Source organism: Crocodylus siamensis, chromosome 4, assembly GCF_052110815.1.
Source record: "Crocodylus siamensis isolate JL-2025a chromosome 4, ASM5211081v1, whole genome shotgun sequence".
NCBI lineage: Eukaryota > Metazoa > Chordata > Crocodylia > Crocodylidae > Crocodylus > Crocodylus siamensis.
This window is the reverse complement of record NC_143398.1, coordinates 179,725,549-179,745,562: the sequence shown is the minus strand read 5'-3', so window position 1 is coordinate 179,745,562 and position 20,014 is coordinate 179,725,549. Positions and strand designations below refer to the sequence as shown.

The 20,014-nt window shown below is 45.0% G+C and overlaps 1 protein-coding gene across 8 annotated transcripts in view; it reads right to left on the bottom strand.

The window, feature by feature from the left end:
- Positions 1-17,272, bottom strand: part of MLPH (melanophilin) — an 84,487-nt gene extending 67,215 nt beyond the window's left edge. For 2 of the 8 annotated variants that reach the window (XM_090045013.1, XM_090045020.1), the window contains exon 1: positions 17,025-17,267. The gene's annotated coding sequence lies outside the window, so the exon portion shown is untranslated. Of the gene's footprint in view, positions 1-17,024 lie in introns of all 8 variants that reach the window. The other 6 variants (XM_090045017.1, XM_090045015.1, XM_090045018.1 and 3 more) reach the window with 6 other exon arrangements.
- Positions 17,273-20,014: the final 2,742 nt, after the last annotated feature.

Here is a 20,014-nt window from a genome sequence, read left to right as displayed (position 1 = left end):
CAAGCCTGACAATTGGATTTCTGATGACAACATGAATGATAGAGTTAGATTTCTTGTCACCAAAATGGTTCTGAATTTGCTACAAAGTTCAGAGCTTTTCTATATTGGGGAAACAGACTGAACATTGGCAGAAACAATTGATCTGGAACAGAAGAGAAGAAAAGATGCTCTGTCAATGTGGGATAATGGGTGGTTGTACAGTCACGGTTCCACAGGCAGATCTGTGGATGTTGAAGTCAGGCTGAAGACTCAGAGCTAGGGGCATCATTAACTTCATAGATTTTAAGGTCAGGAGGGACCTATTAAATCAAGTCCAACCCCCCGTCCTGGGCAGGAAAGAGTGCTGGGTTCAGATGACCCCTGCCAGGTGTTTGGCCAATCTCCTCTTAAATACCACCAAGGAATGGGAGCCTATTCCATACTTTGAGAGCCCTCACTGTAAAAAATGTTTTCCTGATGTACAATCTAAATTTACTCTCCTTCAGCTTGTGGCCATTGTTTCTAGTTACCCTGATGGGCACCCTGGTAATCATTGTATCCCCTATTTCCTGCTATGCCCCCCTGATGAGTTTGCAGACAGCCACAGGATCACCTCTCAGCCTTCTCTTGTGGAGGCTGAAGAGATTCAAGTTCCTACACTGGTCCTGGTAGGGTTTTTCCTGTAGGCCTTTGACCAGACAGGTGGCCCGCCTCTGAGCCCTTTTCAGGTTATCTACATCCCAACTGAAGCGCAGCACCCAAAACTGGATACAGTATGCCAGCTGCAGCCTGACCAATGCCACATAGAGGGGAAGTATCACCTCCCTGGGCCTGTTTGTGGTGCACCTCCTTATGCAAGAAAGAGTGTTGTTAGCTTTACTTATTACCTCATCACATTGGTGACTCATGTTAATTCTGAAGTCGACTACGTCTCCAAGATCCCTTTCCACAGCTGTGCTACTTAGAATGGTACCTCCCAGGCTGTATGAGTGTTGATGATTCTTCCTCCCCAGCTGCAACACTTGGCACTTATCTTGTTAAACTGCATCCTGTTCTGTTCTGCCCGCTTCCCCCGGATTCCATAAGCTGGTCCTGGCCGGTCGGCCAAAAGTCCTGGACTAGAATCTGGGGAGCGGAGGGGGGAAGTAGGTGGAGTGACATAGTATGCCAGGCAGGTGGGTAGGCAGACACTAGTGCTGCTGTGCAGGAGCAAGGTGGATAAATTCATGGCCACCCTAAGATGTCATATCTGAGGTCTCTACATTCCTTGCTCCCCTACAGTGGCAATGGTGTCTGCCTGTCCACTTGCCTGGCACACTGTGCTGTTCTGCCTCCCCACTGGACTCCAGCCTGGGACTTTTGACCAACTGGCTGGGACTGGGTCTATGGAATCCAGGAGTATCCTAGACAAGCCAGGACATGTGGTTACCCTAGTTAGTGTCCACATACAGCAATCTATTTTTATTGACTAGCACAATATGTCTGCGAAATAATGCATGACCACCTAAAGAACAACAAGTCTGGAATGACCACAGGGGACATCTTGTCCAACCTCTGAAGGGAAAGCCTTTCCAGACCAGGAATCAGACGCAGACACCATGGATGAGAGCACCGAATGCTGACTTCTAAAGGCGTGTCCACACAGTGGTCCAGCCATGATAGGCTCAAGCATGCCCCACTCACCTACAACAACGGGCATGTTCCATATGCCAGAGAGGCTGCTCTGGGCTCATTCCAGCAGCTGCTCTCAAGGGTACGAGAGACCACGGGTTCAAGAGCAGCCACAGATTTATATATCTGCATCTTCACTGGGGACCTTCCAAGTTTAGAGCATGCTTGACAAGCTGCTGCAAAATAGACAAGCCCTAAACCACCAGGCAGAAAATACAATGGTCCATGCAAAAGATGTTCAACTTTAGTATTTCCCTACCTAGAATGGCCGTAGAAGTTTCACCTGTTAATCAGTTGCCCCAGGGGAGTGCACACATGAAATAAAGTGCCCCATGGTCTAAGTAGAGGTGACAGACCTGAACCCTAAACACTTAACAAAGGTTTAAATCCAATCCTGCTGAAGTGGGAAATACTCCCAGTAACTTCAACAGGACCCCAATTCAGTAGGCAACATAAAGACACACTTCCCTTTAAAAAGAGAGCTGACAATATCAATGTGTTGACAGTGTCAGTGATTGCTCACTTTAATGGTCTGCTGAACTGAGACCTGGAAATAGAGCTGATCCAAAGTTCACCCTCTTTGAAAAACTGTACCCTAAATTCTTAAAGAATGACACAAATCAATACTACAATTCCTGCCAATGATCCTCAAAAATGTTATTGTTATAAGCAAATGTTATTTTTGTCAGTAGCATGCAAATCCACAAGTCAGAAATGCTAATTTCTCATGAAAATGGTTATTTTAACTAGAGATCACCAGCAAAAAGCTTCTTGGAGGTCATTCTAGCAGATTAGGTATGTGGCATCACAAGCCATTTCAAGCATGAAATCTCTGCCCTGCTAGTGAGTGACACATATTGACTAAAGATGATCTTCAAATCAGTTCATGATATAGTGGTATTACAAGAAGAGCATTCATCAAGATCCAAGCAATACACACAACTTCCTATTTTAAGAAAGCAAATAAAATCCACATGATCGTCAAGTGATCTCCCCATCATTTTTGCCTGCTGCAAATACAGATGAAAACTGTATAATCTTATTAGCCCAAGGCAAAGAAAAGAATCACAAAAAAGGAGAGAGAAAAAAAAGAGAAGAAACAAACACTGGATGATATTAAATATTGGAAAGGTCACAACCTATACTTCACTACTAGTTACAGCGATCACAGGAGTAATGGCACTAGATTTTTTGCTAGACTCATAGGGGGATATGCCAGTAGCTGAGGATCTGGCCATTTCAGCTAATAAAAAGAACAAAACTTAGAGGGATAAGCTATTATATACATTATATATCCAGGGGCTGCTCTTTACAAAATAAACCTGATACCTTTGCTGTTCTGGTTGAATATTTTTTTAATACAAGAAAATCGTTCTAAAAATCAGATTAAGATCAAATGCTAAAATCACTCAAAATTAAAGCAACAATGTGTCCTACAAGTGGCTTCAGTGACTTCTCTCTCCTTTACCTTTTACATCACTGTCACAGGACAACTGTCTCAGATTCCCAAGGCCATATTCCAGTGGTCTTACTCCACAAGGGCAACTCAGTGAAGTTAGAGCCCTCAGTTATGCTGGCAAAATGTCATAGCATAGACATGTCAGCTTGGGGTGTGAGAAGAGCCTGTCACCCAGCCAACATAATGAGACTAGGTAGATTGACAGAACAGGGTTTTTCTTAATTTAGCTTTTGTCATTCAGAGAGGTGGCATAGGTAAATTGGCAGAAAAATACTGCTTCTGCTACCATTTACAACATCTCCACTGCAGGGGGTCTGCTAGCATAGTTATAGCAGCAACTCCATAATGTAAAGAAGCCCAGAGCAAGGTGCAAGGTGGAAGTAAGGATACTAGATTGTGTCTTAATGTGTTTTAGTTCACACTGTAGTGCAATATAAGTCTGTGACCATCCAATTCACAAAGCTAACATGCAATAATATTCCAGCATCTCGAGAAACAAACAGGCTTCTCAGCTTATGTTGATGGCTTGATATTCAGGAGAAAGACCCTATGCTGCACACAAAGATGTGCTTACATTGCACACAAGATTCCCACAGAAATCAGGAACCTGTACGCGTGTGTGACCAGCTAGCCACAATGAACTGCTTGTCAATGCAGATATTCAACAAGTATGCTCACCTGCTGGACCTGTAGGTACAAAACAAGTGCCACTGGGACTGGTTAAAATGAGCTGCTTTTACGCCAGGTGCCATCTTTTATTTTTGCTTTGAGAACAGGCCCCCACATACTCTGCACCTATGGCTCTAACCACCATACTCCCAGCAAAGCTAATGTAGCGCAGTGGTGATTTCAGTCCTCTGTGCTAGGATAGCACAGCACCTCTCCTAAGCAGCCTCACAAGTGGTTACGTAGAGTGAAGGCTCCAACAGGCCTATAGTGAAGGATGAAAAACTAGGAGAATAAGGAGGTGCTGCTGACCAAAACTGGGGACAGAAGGCAAAAAGTGTCCTTTGTTTTTAGATCTGGAGAGTAACAGTGTCTCTCTCTCTTCCAACACTTTACTAAGCAAGAGTTTAAGGGGAGTATATATTCAGTTTGCAAGTCTTATCAACAAGCCAGGTAAAAATGATTTTGGCAAATAGTAAAGTTGCTGAAAGACATGGTTCTGAGAGCCAAACTGTAACAGGCAACTGTAGATCCTTCTGGATCATGATGTACATGTGAGAGGTCCCCAGGACCTTTGACATGTATGCCTAGGCAGGAACATAGAAGAGTGGCGGCTGCCCAGACCTTCCTTCCATCCCTCTTTAGACAACTAAGACAGAATCCAAGTCAGACCAAGGACAGATATTTGGTGCCTTGATGGCTGTAGTTATATAATTGTCTGGTAATCAAACCTGCGTCTCCCACACAGCAAATAAGGAGTCTTCCAGCCTAGCTGACACTATTGCAAATTCAGGTTTGGTGAATAGCTGAAGGGAAAAAGAATAAAACACTTATTTCCATTTCTTTAGGGATAATAACTCAAAAAACTGATATTTCATTTTTGACTGAATGAAGCATTTTGGATCAAATCACCCACCCCGCCAATCTTCAAAAAGCATTTGATGCCCATCTTGCTGCGGTCATCTGACCCCAGCAGTCTTTCCTGCTCAAGTGCAGGGGGGCTGGGCCTGATGATCTGTAAGGTCCCTGCCATCCCTTAATAATTATGAAACAATGACACTTAAAGTACAGCCAATATTTTTGGCTTGGCCACTGAACCAATGGTCCTCAAAATTTTTGTCCTTCTGGAAAATCAGGTACCAATATTATTTAGAACTTTAGATTGCCCATGTGTATGCAGTAACCAGTCTTTTAGATATAATCACCGAGATCAGCTGATGTCAATCTCTACACATCTCTCACACCTTATGCCCTCAGTGGAGCGGACAATCCCCAAGTTGTAGCTGGATGGGTGGCTTTGAAACCTGAATCTGAAAGCCAAATCTGCAGATCATGCTCAAGCAAAGCAGACACAAAGAGCAACGTTCACTACAACAGTGGTTCTCAACCTTTTTTGTACCAGGACCCATTTGTAAACATGGATGGTCAGTCCTTACCCAGTAAGTAGAAAAGAGCTCCCTGGCCCAGCGTGTGCCCCTTGCTCCCAACCCACTGACACCTGCCCCTAGACCCCCAGTGTGTGGAGTAGGGGGTTGGTGTGTGGAGCGGGGTGGGGGGTGGAGACAGGACCCCCAGAAGCCTTTTGCAGGCTAGAACTCTGCCAGCCTGCAAGGGAAAAGCCATGGTTTCCCACGTTTTTCTCCTTTAAAGGAGGATCCATTTTTAAGGTGTATCGATCCATTTTTAAGTTTGTTCATGATGCTTTCATATATTCTTGTGACCCACAGGTTGAGAAACAGTGCATAGTAGCTTTCCATGCTATAATCTCCAAACCAGACCCGCAGAAAGCTCACACTGCTTGGCTCTGAGGGAGTCTCCACTGATGTCAAAGGACAATTCACTAGTTCTTTTCTCTACCTCCCCCTCTGGAACAGTGTCAGAGTCATGGGATGTTTCAGGTCTGTAATCACATGTCCCCCTATTTTGCTTGCTGGCAGTTTTTAAAAAACCCTGTATTATTGGTATGTCTTGGTCCTTCGGCAGAGGTATGCAACACAGTTTCTAACTGGAATTCCTCTGCTACGCAGCAGACATTCTCACAATTCTCTCCTTTATTTAATGGTTAAACCTCATTTTGGAGACAGTTTAAGATGACCAGAACAAACTTTGTAACACATAATGCATCACTTCAGGAACAGTAAGGAATAGTGAAATACTACTACATTGTTCTTTGATCACTGACCAAAGAAACATCTCTGACATTAATTACAGATAGAAATTTATAAGCACTGAAAATTAGAAAATTAAGTTTTATTTGCAGTTTTTATTGGGAACTGACAAGCATTTAATACTAACAGTGCAAGCTGTATTTTGTAAAGGGGTGTATTCCCTAATTTGATAGCAGCATGAGACACAGATATGGAGCATTAGGCTGGACAGCAGCATAACAGAGTCTAGTTTATAAATTACTCTATTAGTTTATGTTTCCCCCCTTTAAATGTCCATGACTTTATAAAGACACTTCCCAGTGGACTACACTATAGATTGGCTGCTAGCCTTGAATCAGGGTGGTATCTCAGTCAGTGTTGGGCCAAAATAAGATTGAGAGCTAAGATACCTTTTTGCTTCTTAGGGAAGGAGACTATGCTGGCCCTGTATCCAATGCTGCCCCCAGGCAGTTTCTCTATGGCTAAAAACAGACTCAGGCATATCCTTGGTCAACTGTCCTGGGCTTGAATGGAAATTTCATAGATTTCATAGACATCAGGGCTGGAAGGGACCACAGGAGATCATCGAGTCCAGCCCCCTGCCCAAAGGGCAGGCAGTCAGCTGGGGTCATAGGATCCCAGCAAGATAAGCATCCAATTTACTCTTGAAGGTGTTCAATGTAGGCGCTTGAACCACCTCCGCTGGCAGACTGTTCCAGACCTTGGGGGCTCGGACAGTAAAGAAATTCTTCCTTATGTCCAGCCTGAAACGGTCTTGCAGGAGTTTGTGACCGTTCGACCTAGTCATCCCTTGGGGCGCTCTGGTGAACAAACGTTCCCCCAGATCCTGGTGGTCACCTCTGATAAACTTATAGGTGGCCATCAGATCACCCCCGAGCCTGCACTTTTCCAGGCTAAAGAGTCCCATGTCTCTCAGCCTATCATTGTAAGAGCTGTTTTCCTGACCTCTGATCATGCATGTGGCTCTCTGAAATTAGCCCCAATTGTGTGCGTGTGTATGGGGTGGGAAGCAAAGCATCACCTTGATACTTCACAGGTACTTCGGGTGAACGTCAATGGGTCTGTACCTCTGTAGGATCCCAGAATTAAAGGCTCTGTCCTGAAAGAAATCCTACATCTGTTTTATGCTGAAGTCACAATGTGCGCAGGGTTGGATGAACTCAAGGTTCCAGCTACTTCCTGCCCTTTGGAGGCTGCTCACTCTCCAGCCTGCACTGGAGTGACTGCACATGGGGGTATCTTACAGCTCCTAATTGTCATGTCTGGTCACGGAGGACAAGCCATAACCTGGCTCCAATATAAAGAATGTTATCCACCTGTTCCATAATCAACTCAGTCCTCTGAAGCCGAAAGTAAATAGCAACTGGTCCAAGTTATAGGAAAAAGTAGGGTGACCATAAGGAAATCTGGGACATCTAGGACACTGCCCTCCACCTCTCTCCCCCTGGTTCAAGTCAGCAGTGCTGCTGCAGGTAGAGGCAGGCAGGTAGGGGCACAGGGTAGGAAGGCAGAGCAGCAAGGTGCACCATACCACTATGCCTTCCCCGTGAGACTGCACCCCATGCCCCTGGGATTCCAGAACTTCTTTTTAAATTTTCACGGCTTGAGAAATGCTTGAGAGGTAAAATGCTAGTCAATGCAAAAAAAGTAGAGCGAAAAGGAATTTGGCCTAACAAGAGGACCAAGATTTTTTTAACCTTTAAAAAAAGAAAAACAAGCACTTACTGGATCATGCCCAAGAAAGGATTTTAATCTCAGTGATAAGGAGTGTTTGTTTATAAGTCTTTTAATGTTGTAAAAACAGTCTGGTGCTAGACACTGCTGTATCTACTGCATGTGGCAGATATTAAAAACTTGGCAGAATCAGCTACACAGAACTGCCAAAAAAAAAAAAAAAAGAAATCCATAAAGTTAGAAAAGTAAACAGTAAGTGAAAACACACATAAGGTGGGGTGGATTCAAGGGTGGGGAGGAAGGCACCAGCACAGTCGCACTTCCCTTCCCTGGCTTTGACTCCAGTTCCATGCCGCAGACTCCTGGGTCTCCTGCAGAGTTGGTGACTGAAGCCCTGGACAGGTGGGAGACACCCAGGGGAAGGGACCAAGTAGAGAGCTGGTGAGGAAAGCCCCAAGACCACTTGCATGCCACTCCAGCTAGGGACTGCTGGGAGTAGCTGCATGGGTTGCCTAGCTCAGTGGCAACAGGTGGGTCCCTGATCCATCCCCTCCCTTGGGTTTCTCCTGTTAGCCCAGGGCTCTATCTGTGGGGAACAGCTACTCAGGGTGCCAGTCTGGGCTGGCAGTGGTGGTCAGTCTTCCCCTCCAGTGCCTACTCCTGGCCAGTGGGGGACACTTGCAGGGAATGGACAGGAAGCAGGCAGTGAAAAGGGGAATCCACCCACCACTGATGCTGTCCCTGGAACTCCATGCAGCTGTTCACTGCAGCCCTCAGCTGGAGCAGGGCAAGACCAGCTCTGACCCGAGTCTGCTGGAGATAGCAACAGCTGTGGTTGTCTCACTTCTCTTCCTACATCCAGAAGCAAGCCCTCCTGGAGAGGGAGAAGGAAGAACAGGAGAGAAGGTGTCACTGAGTGCCAGAGGAGAGGGAGTACCCAGAGCAGGGTCAAGGGAAGTCATACATGCTTCAGGTACATAAAAGGTCCCCTGAAGGTGCTGCCATGGCACCATCTGCCCATGGGAGATTGAGGAGGGAGAAGGTGGTTGTAGCCTTCCTGTGGCACCAAACTCATCACCTGCATTCCTCTTTGAAATTCCAGATTCACCCGTGCACCCAATCTCCTTTCCCATCTCGTGCAAGTCCAAGGATTCCACATGCATAGGTATTTTCTATGATTAAACAGCTAACTAAAGGATGGGAACAATGTTGGAGTTTAAAGGGAATGATGCACGAATGTCAACTACATGTCAGAAGACCTGGTCTGAGTGCCATCTCATGCTTCAAAATTCAGGATCAGATAAACTTTACAGTCTTAACAATGGCTCAATAAAATAGAATTACAACAGAAATTTGTTTGGCCCTACAGATCTTGGTTATGGAATGCTATTAGGCTTGTACCTGGAATAAAAGCATTTCAAAGGAACATAGAAGAGATCTGTTATTACATTATTTGGTCTACGAAGAATCTTGGGAACTGAATTTCCTATTGTAATAAGCCACCATTATTTTTACCATGGCAAAGAGAAGGATATTTATGGCAGTTGCTGCTTGTTCGTTCTTCTAGCCATTTCAGCAAACCAGAGCAAACAATACATCCTTGTTACCGGTCAGTCATTTGAGTGCTCCCTGCCAACTATGTGAACAAGTCAATGTAAAACCTCTGGGGACAAGTCTTGCTCCCAGCATAACATGACCATACTCTAGAGAGATCTACAGGGGTTGAGCTGAGGAGGAAACTCTTGCTCATGTATCGTTGGCTTCACCTGGCAGCAAGATGACTTATGGAATTGATTTTCAACACAGCAGTAAATCATTAAGGCCATGATTTGGCAAAACCACAGAGCAAGTCCCTGGTTTAAGCACAAGAACTGGCTCCACAATGAGACTGCTTGTTAAGCATCAATTTCTGTGCTCTGATGAATCAGAATATGAGACCTACTACATTTAAAGCTTACCCAAATGGGAGATTATCAGGCAGATCTTTGGTTGGTGCAAAACCATCAATGGGATTCCAACAATCTACATTAGCCTCAGATCTGGCCCCAGGTCTGCACAGAAAACAAGATTAGGCAAACCTATATGTGTATTTGCTTTCCAGAAGATAAAGTGTATACAGACTGGGTGTACAACTATTTTAGGCTATATACAGACAGTCAAAAAGCCCAAGGTTAAATTGATTCAATCTTTGCAGGTTAGTCTAAGCTGCCCAGATTTAAATGATAAGCATTCCCTTTTGATTCTGGAAATGCAGCCACACGCCTGCAGTGGCCCAGGCCAAAAGCTGCTGGTGGTGGTAGTGGTGGGGTGCTAGAGAATACCTTCCTGCTCAGCTGGTGTAAACAGCTTTGGCCAAGGCTAGCCCACCTTACCTGCAAAGCATCCTAGGGGGAAGCTGGGGGACTGCGAAATAATTTGAAACTGGAGCAGATCTGGAATAGAAGTTCAATAAACGGATTTAACCTAGATCTAGTAAGTCTGATACTACATCCATCCAGACTTACCTTAACCTGGTTTCGGCCATTTTGAAAGCAGTTTATATGAACTGAACTTCTGTTGTGTTACAGATTTCAACTGGTTACTGATCACTTCTACTGGTTTATGCATAATTTCTATCCCTAGCTTAAGTACCTGCTTTAGAAAGACTTGCAGAGCCTATGCATGATTACTGGGAGGCAAGACTGGCTACACTTTCCATTTAGAAACTGAAATTCTGCTTCAGGGTTTCTGGGGAAAAAAGCAACTTTTTCCATGAAAGAAACAAACAAAAATGTTCTCCTTCCCCTCAAAAATGAAAGCCTATTTTCCAACACATTCAAGTCAGAAGTATCAATACGTATTTATTGGATTTGCTCTTATGTCCTTGTATGCCAGTGATACTTCCTCAAAGAAATAACAAAACAAGGAAAGCACTTTTTTCCTTTCAAAAAATTGGACCTTCTCTAGCTTTCGTTAAAAACCAAAAACCAAAACCCCAACTAAATCACATATTATCTATACATCTCTGTACTACCAAGGGCCCAAATGCGGTGTAGGTACCTATTTTTTATCTTCAAATAACACTGACAAAGACAATGCAAAGTAATTGTCTTGGTTATTCAACATTCAATGAGAACAAATGTTCACCCTATTATTACATCCACCCTCTATTGCAAAAATAAGGGGGCACTAAGCCATGCTTGAAGGCTAACTACAGGCCCATTAGCCTGACTTCTATCCTGGGGAAGATCTTAGAAAAGTTTATTAAGGAGGCCATTCTTGAGGGACTGGCCCAGGCTAACATCCTAAGGGACAGCCAGCACGGGTTTGTTGCGGGTAGGTCTTGTTTGACCAATCTCATTTCCTTCTATGACCAGGTGACCTATCACCTGGACAAGGGAGAAGAGATTGATGTCATATATCTTGACTTCAAAAAAGCTTTTGATCTGGTATCCCATGATCACCTCTTGGCCAAACTGCCCAGTTGTGGCCTTGGCTCCACCACGATCCGCTGGCTGGGAAATTGGCTTCGTGGTCGGACCCAGAGGGTTGTGATTAATGGCAGTCACTCATCATGGTGCCCTGTGACCAGTGGGGTCCCTCAAGGCTCTGTCCTGGGACCCATACTGTTCAACATCTTCATTAACGATGTGGACATTGGAGTTAGGAGTGGACTGGCCAAGTTCGCTGATGACACCAAACTTTGGGGCAAAGCATCCACGCCAGAAGATAGGCGGGTGATCCAGGCTGACCTGGACAAGCTCAGCAAATGGGCAGACGAGAACCTCATGGTGTTTAACACCGAAAAATGCAAGGTTCTCCACCTTGGGAGGAAAAACCTGCAGCACCCTTATAGGCTCAGCAGTGCTACGTTGGTTAGCACTACAGAAGGAAAAGACTTGGGGGTCATCATTGACCACAAGATGAACATGAGCCTCCAATGCTTCTCGAGCAAATCCCGGGACGTCATTCTCCCCTTGTACTCGGCCTTGGTGAGGCCGCAGCTGGAGTACTGCGTCCAGTTTTGGGCTCCACAATTCAAAAAGGATGTGGAGAAGCTTGAGAGAGTCCAGAGGAGAGCCACGCGCATGATCAGAGGTCAGGAAAACAGATCTTACGATGACAGGCTGAGAGCCATGGGACTCTTTAGCCTGGAAAAGCGCAGGCTCAGGGGTGATCTGATGGCCACCTATAAGTTTATCAGGGGTGACCACCAGGATCTGGGGGAACGTCTGTTCACCAGAGCGCCCCAAGGGATGACGAGGTCGAACGGCCACAAACTCCTGCAAGACCGTTTCAGGCTGGACATAAGGAAGAATTTCTTTACTGCCAGCCGTGGTGTTCACCGTCTGCCAGCGGTGGTGGTTCAAGCACCTACATTGAACACCTTCAAGAGTAAATTGGATGCTTATCTTGCTGGGATCCTAAGACCCCAGCTGACTTCCTGCCCTTTGGGCAGGGGGCTGGACTCGATGACCTCCCGAGGTCCCTTCCAGCCCTAATGACTATGAAATCTATGAAAATCTATGAAAGGTTAGGGTGGAACACCAGAAGACAGTTCTCCTTTAACCTGCCCTTTTCACAGGTCATGAAAGTGTTATTATTCAAGGTCTTGGGCATTCAGATATTTGTTGCTCAAATTCACTATCCAGACTTCCAGTTGTTGCTAGTGTTTTGCTTAGAGATAGGCTTGAATCAAATTCCAAGATGTAAACACTCCCACACTTTCTGATCCCAGTTCAAACACTGAATTTGGATTTGAACACAGCACTCAGGTTGAGATGCTTGCTATAACAAAAGCTACCAGGTTGGTTTCTGGAAATCGACTCCACTGAGAAGCCAGGTAGGCAGTGCAAGAGACCTTGTAAGAAGGGAATTGAGCCTTTCCTCTTTTGTGACCTTGGGAAAGCTGTCCTTTCTGCATTTTTTCCCCGTTTGTACTCGCCTGTCTCACAGGCTTGCTGGGAGGATGAAAAACTTACACACTACAAAGTGCCCATTAAGTTGCATAGCAGGTCATACACGTACCCTAAATAGAAAAGTACCTGCCTGAAACATCATAATTGTATTCAATGTAAAATTATTTACAACCAAAAAGAAAGGTCTTAAAATAATGTCAGAGAGGTGAGGCAACATGGTGCTTAAAAATGAAACTGGAAGGAAAATGAATAAAAGCAAAAATAAAAAGGTGAAACTGTAGCTCCCCTCCACCCCCATGTCTGAAATGACTGGAGCAGTCTCCAGTGATTAATAAGAATAGACAAATTTTATGTAAACACATTGCAATTAAAATATATATCACTTTGAATACCTGGGATCCTAATTGTAGAAAGATTCTCTATTAAAACAATAGAAGACAAGAATGTGCTTAATATTAAACATATTAAAACAGGAGTGTCCAACCCTCAGTCCATGGGCCACACCTGGCCTCTGGTGTGTCACCCAGCCCTTGGAGCTCCCCATGAGTCTAAAACTTGGGTGGCAGGGGAGGGGCGGCAGCATTATTTGCCAATTTCCTGCTGCCAAATTTCCACACCTGTGGGGCTGGATTGTGTGGACCTGCACACTACACTGGGCACACAGGGCATCAGAGGTCTGATCCTGGTGTAGGGCCCCATCCCAGTGTACAGAGCCAGCTGAGGCCACATGGGGCCTGATTTTGTTGCATTGACTAGTGCCATGCTACTCTCCTGGCCTTTTTAAAAAATATTCTTTTTGCCAATATTCCTTTGGAAAAAACAAGGAACCTCAGAAGTACAAGGTATTTTGGTCTGAAATTCTTAGTTACTACAACTCTCAAGTGTATTTCCTTCTGAAACCACTTATTTTAGTAACTGGATTACAAAAAATGTGATGTCCTTTTAGCTTTACCAGTGAAAATTATTTGCTTTAGAAAGAATCATGAAGGAGAATCTGCAGGAAGAGTTATCAACAGTTAAAGGAAGGAATTCTTCAAAATATTAAACTTCCTGTTTAACTAACTTATTTTCCTTTCTCTCATTTTCCCACCCCTGCCCCCAACACCATAGCCCTCCTTTTTGTCTTTGGCACACCACATTTCATATTTGGACCTTGAAGAATGTGAGATATTTTGGTTACTATCTTTTGTTTCTAGCCTCTGATTACATTAAGGAAATGGAAACAAAGGTGATAATATTTTGGTGCATCAGCACATGCTAATCTTTCACATGCTAATCTTTAACATGCACTAATTCACTTAACTACTCAAGCCTTCAGAAACATTCATGTGCATTAAGATTAAAATCATACAAAATTGAGACGGGGACTTATTGTCAAGTCCTCTGAGGTTCTATTAAATTTCACATTGGGAAATTGGCAATTGTGGAAATAACACGTCCTTCTGGAACTACCCTCTCATACAATAAGGGGGAGCAATCAAAGTCAACCTTAACATTGTTTAGTTTCATAGTTGTTAGGGACTGGAAGGGACCTTACAGATCATTGGGTCCAGCCCCCCTGCAGATGTGAAAACAAACTATTTTTCAATGCGATCTTCCTCTAAGGAAAAGAATCAACATTTACCAGGCCTGATTATTAATTTAATTAAATTACTTACATACAAAGTCTTTGCCATTTATAGTATTTTAGCCTTGTAAGACTGCAGTGTTGTGTATTATTATAACTAGACCATGACAGTTTTCTCGGATGTCAACACCTGAACACAGTAAGGGCTTGTCTGTTTACACGTGAAAACTATTCCAAAAGGCAGCAGAAGATTAATTTAAACTGATATACCCATTCTGGAACAACTCCATGTATAAGTATCCTTAATCTGGAATAAAACTGTTTGATTTAGCTTTCTCTACTTAATCTACTTTCAAAGCAGATTGAAGTAACTTGAAAAAGGGCTGTTGTTCTTGAATAGGCATCCACACAGACAACTATAAAAGAATAGATGTTCCTGAATAACTCTGTGCCAAGACAAGCCCTACATTTCTTAAATTAAGACGTATCTGACAATCTCTGGTCTCAGATCAAGCAGTATTTATTATTGTACAGTACTTCATTTCGCTGGATAGCCTTTTTTCAGTCCTAAGGCCATGTGTGTACCCAGAGCTTGCGTGTATCTGAATTTAGCATAAACAATGCTAATATTGCAGCACTAACAGAGCAGTCTCAAAACTGATTAGCTCCTCTTGTTTTATTAAGGTTTCCAATATTTGGTGCAGGAGTATGTATAATAGCACCTTTCTGATAGCTGTTTCCCCTTCTCTGAGGTCAAGTAAATTATGTACTTGTCATGTAGGCATAGAAGTGAAGTACACTGGTTGAAGTTGCACAGAAGAAGAAAAACAAAACATTTTTATGGCAATTACACAAATACTTTGTCCTGACTGTAACCCAGATCCTTTTGAACAACATATCCCACTGGACTTCTGTGAGATCAATCATTCCTTTCCTTCATGTCTCCAAACACCCTTTCCCTGAAATTGGGGTGTATGAGACAGAGAAAGACAGAGAGACTGCAAATCCAGGACCTCAGAGCCTGGGGCATGCCACCCTAATGAAGAGAAATAAAAATCCAGCTGCATTATGCTCTAGACAGGACATGTAGCAACATAAATTGGCAACTGTCAGCTTTGGGGAGTCGCATTATATGTTCCACAGCTGCAGTAACCATAAATATGATATTCTACCTTCACTCTCAACTTGCTCAGAGAAAGATCTCCAGAAAGTTTTGCATACATCCCAGCTCAGGGGACAGGTTTTCTGGGAAGTTTGGGGAAAATGACCGTTTGAAAAACTGGCATTTTGAAAAATTCAACTGAGATTATGTCTTTGGGATTCATCATTTCTTTCAAGATAGCCGAGTCTGAAAACCCCACGTTTTCTGTATTTCAGCAGACCTTGCTGAAGAAGACCCTAAGTTCTGGAGGGTTAGTACCGGGGGTCTAACTATGACAAAATTTTTTAAACTGTATGGAAGTCAGAGTACAGAGCGTTCTGGATCACTTTTGGGGTGGAAGGCAAGGAGAGTAACTTCAGTGATTGGACAGAAGAATAGGGTTAGAGTAAATAGTTTATCATTTAATAGTTGATTTAAGACATTTGAAGTAAAATAATTATGACATTTACATAGAAGACATTGTCAGGATATAAAGCAGATGAATACAACTGAAGGGTTTACTTTTTGTCAAAACTTTCCCTGTCCCCCCAAGAGGTTCTTAATCTCACCTGCACTTAACCAGACAGAAGGGCAAGGAAAGGGGCTAGTCTTTAACTTGTGTCCTCAACTCCTCCTGAAGTCAGAAGAATTTTAAAGGCACTTAGCAGCTTCCAGGACCAGACCTGAGTTACACAAATCACCTGTGGCTGGTGCCTGGACAAATCCAGACCAATTTTGGTCTCCGAAAGTTCAGCTCAACTTTCCAGTTCACGCCACAACTACTTTTCACTGGGAATTAGACCACTCTCTGATATTGAGAATCTTTTTTTTTTTTTTTAAAGCCAACTCCTGAACTGACAGTGAGCAGTCAACTGAGGACATTTTCCACAACACTGGGAGTGGATTAGATAATTGATTTGTGTTAACAGTAATGGGAGGTGGCAGCTTGGTCGGTTTATAGGGTGTTGCAGATTAACTCCTAGTCCACATACACCTCAATGATGTTGCTGCCAGAGTGATGTTGTAGCTGTTATGGCCCAGAAATGGCACCAGAGGATTTTGTCCTAAGAAATCCTTGCCTCTGGAAGACAGTAGGAACGTACAGGGATACCGGTGCTAGGTGTGTTAGTCTACAGGCTAAAATACGCAGAGGTGATATCTTTTATTAGACCAACAAAATAGTTGCAATTTTTTTTCTTTTTTTGGCCCAAAAGCTTGTAAGTGACCTTTTTGGGTTTGTTTTTTTTTTGCAAGTTAGTTGGTTTAATAAAAGGCATAGCTTCGGCCAAAAGTTCTCCATAGGAACCTGTGTACAGAAATAGGCATGACGCTATTTGGAAAAGCAATCTCCTCAGTGCACATTCGTTTTCTAAACCAGTTAAATCTTTTAACACTGTAGTGAAAAGGAAGTTACCTGCGTATCAACCCAAGACCTGCCCTGCCTTCAGCTCAGCCTACAAGGAAACTACTCTCTAGGGAAGCAAAGCAATTCAGCACGAAAAGGAGGCCAGCTGTTTCCTTCTTCTGACCGGTCAGGGGCTGAAAGGCACCCTCAGCCACAGGTGGGGGGGGGGGGTGGACTGCCTGTGCCATGTACCTAACCCTCTTCCTTCCAGCATGTTGGCACGCTGGGGCCTCGGGCTGGCAGAGCAGCCCCGGGTGACATCTCCGGGCTCGCGCGGGCACGAGCCTGGCTGCGCGCACTGCCCCGCCTGGGGTCCTCCGGAGCGGACTTCTCCCCGGCCCTGGGGGCCTGCCCACTCACCAGCCCTCCCGGCATCCCTGCGGGCTCTCTTCTTACCTGTGCTGCTTGCCACCTCGTCCCCGCACGTCCGATCGGTAGCGAAGCTGATCACACGAGCGCAGGGAGTCCGCCGCGCAGCTCCACGCGGCGGGCGGGCGGGCGGGTCCCCCCGGCTGCGGGCACGCCCCGAGCTCCGGCCGCCCGCGCGGCCCGCCCACCTGCGCGCGGCAGCGGTCCGCGCTTCTCTCCCGCCCCGCCAGGCTGCGGGGAAGTTCGGTCCCAGGAGGGAGGTCTCAAACCTCTATTTTGGTCACATGCTGCCAGTCCCGGGGGCAAGCACCTCGGCTGGTCACGTGGCTCGCTAGTGCCGGTCTCCTGCAGACGCGAGTGGAGAGCGGGAGCAGCAGCCGGCAGGCCTGAGCCGCGGGACACCGGGGTCCCAGGCCCCTGGGCCGCGCCGAGTGCCCCTCGGGGGGTGCAGACGGGATGAGAGGGAGGCGTTTCCTCAGGGGGAGACTCGCAGGAAATATTTGGGCGACGCAACCCTGGGGTCCATCTACCGAAGCCAGTGGTGTTAAACGTTTGCTCCAGGCTTTTCAAACCCCACAAGCTTCCCCCTGCGGAGGAAAGTGTTGGCTGGAGCTGAGGGGAGACCCAGGGCTAAGTTTTGCTTATGTGCATTTTATAAGCATTCCCCTTGACTTGCTGATGTGTTAGCTCTGCCATCTGCCATGGTTTGCAGTTGCCTGTAGAAAGCAGTCATGGACTCGGTGTTTAATTTTTGTAGTCCTTTCAATCCACCAGGATGGGTCCTTAGTGCCTGCGATAAAATAGACGTAAGGGACACGTTCTGGGGATAGAGGCCACCCTAGGAGCAGGGTTGCAAACCCTCCAGGAATTAGAAATATATCTCCAGGAGACTGCGGAGAGTCACCCAGGGGATAAATGATAGGGCATTCATTAAAATAAATATTAAATGTTAAATCTGATTTTTATAGTAGTCCAGTGGGTTTTTTTTAAATGTAATGTACACTTGCCTTCTTAACGTAAAGTCATTAATGCCATTACATCAAGTGATGAAACCTCCCGGAACAGATTCAAAGAGTTGGCAACACTGCCTAGGAGATGCACGTCCAGGGTTTGTCTCTGGTTCCACAGGAGTTAGGTACCGTCTCAGTTATCTGACTGCGTAATACAACAGAGATTGAATGCTCCTGCAAGGCTTTTTAGAGAAACAGTATCTGCCTGCTGTTAGTGAGAGACCAGGAAGAGTCCATCCCTCAGTGATGGGGACCAAGGGGAAAGCAAATCTGACTCGTCTTTTCCCAGTGGGGTTTGCTTTTAGCTACTCATAATCATAGGAAGGATTGTCCGAGTGTAGAGAATTAGGCGAGGACTTGGAACACCTCTGTTCAACTCCGTTCTCTGCCACTGATGCTCTGCGAAATACTGGGAGAAGTTTCTATCCATCAGTTCACCAGACAGAATATAGCAGCTCACACGCTGCTGAAAGATTACCATACTACAAGAGCATCTCACTGTTTGTACGGTAGTTAATGTGGTCCCTGAGAAGCCCTGTTAGAGTATAGAGAGTAAGCCAAATTTCTTCTAAACCAGAGACATGCCTTAAAATAATTGCAACACCTTGACATTTTTCATGGTGAATAGCTTCTCAGTGAAGGTACAGCATGCCAGCAGCATCAATTCACTTTTAGTCATATATTCATAGACGCAGTTATCTCTTAAATGGGCCATCAGCTTTAAGCCTCGGTTGGTTTTCATTTTGGCAAATGAATAAAAAAGGGTAGTTTGTGGTGCCAGTTAGATTCAAAGCCTAAGCAACTATTTTCATATTAAGACACTCAGCTGGGTAACATATCATCATCATTGGCAATCTCTTGTAGTTGAGGATGATTGTTTTCCATGACTGCCTTATCTGAGGGTCTGAAGATGGCTGACAAGGCCGATCCAGAATAATGGACTCTGTTGCAACTCAGGCCTGTGTTTCCCTGGTGGCTCTGGTCTGCAACACACTGTTTTTGCCTTCCCTGCTTTTCCACCTCCTGTTATTGTCTTAAGGTTTCAAAGTACTTAGATCCTCACAGCAGACACTTTCTCCATTTGGGGAGGTCCTGAACAATAGTCTCCCATGAATGGATATTGCATTTTTTCAAGCTGGCCTTGAGGATGTCCTTGAAGTACTTCCTCTGCCTTCATTTTGAGTGTATGCCTTGACTAAGCTAGAAAAATAAAACTTGTATTGGAAATGTGCAGTTGGACATCCAGATGATGTGGCTGGCCCAGTGAAGTTGATGTCACGTGATCATTGCCTCAGTGCTCATGGTGTTTGCTTGCGAGAGGACACTAATGTTGGTGTGTCTGTCTTTCCACTGGATTTGAAGAATTTTCCACAGGTAGCATTGATGGTACTTCTCCAGTGACTTGAGGTGTCTCTTAAATTATCTTTGATTTGCCTCAAGGATAACATATAAGGTCACATTAATTTAACTGATTTAGAAAAAAGCAAGTCTTCCCACACCAGATGCCATACTTATTTTGTATCTCCCATGCAGAAAATGACTCATCACATCCCCTCCTCCTTTTGGTTCTAGATTATGTAAGGAGACACAGTACAACCGTTATGTTCAGTTTGGAGAAGAGCCCGAAGTCAGTTAACTGTGAAACACGGGGACATCATCTGACAAGATTTTAATTCCACATTTTTGTAATTAAAAAAGTGTCCATTATTTTCTGGAAAAAAAAAAAATTTCCGTTGGCCCAGCATGGGCTGGAGAAAGGAGGAGGGGGGCTTCTGCGCTGCACCAGGCAACTTGGTCATGGCCCCCAAGTAGTGTCAGCCAGCTGCCCTGCCCCACAAGTACAGGCACTGGCTCTGCTGCTGCCAGCCCGGATATGCGGTGCTTTCCTCCACCTGGAAAGGGCAGGCACCTTCCTGCCACCCCTCTGTCTTGCCACGTTCCTCCGGCACTGATTGCCCCAAGCAGGCCCTTGCAGGCTGGAATGCTGCCAGCCTGCAAAGAGACCTG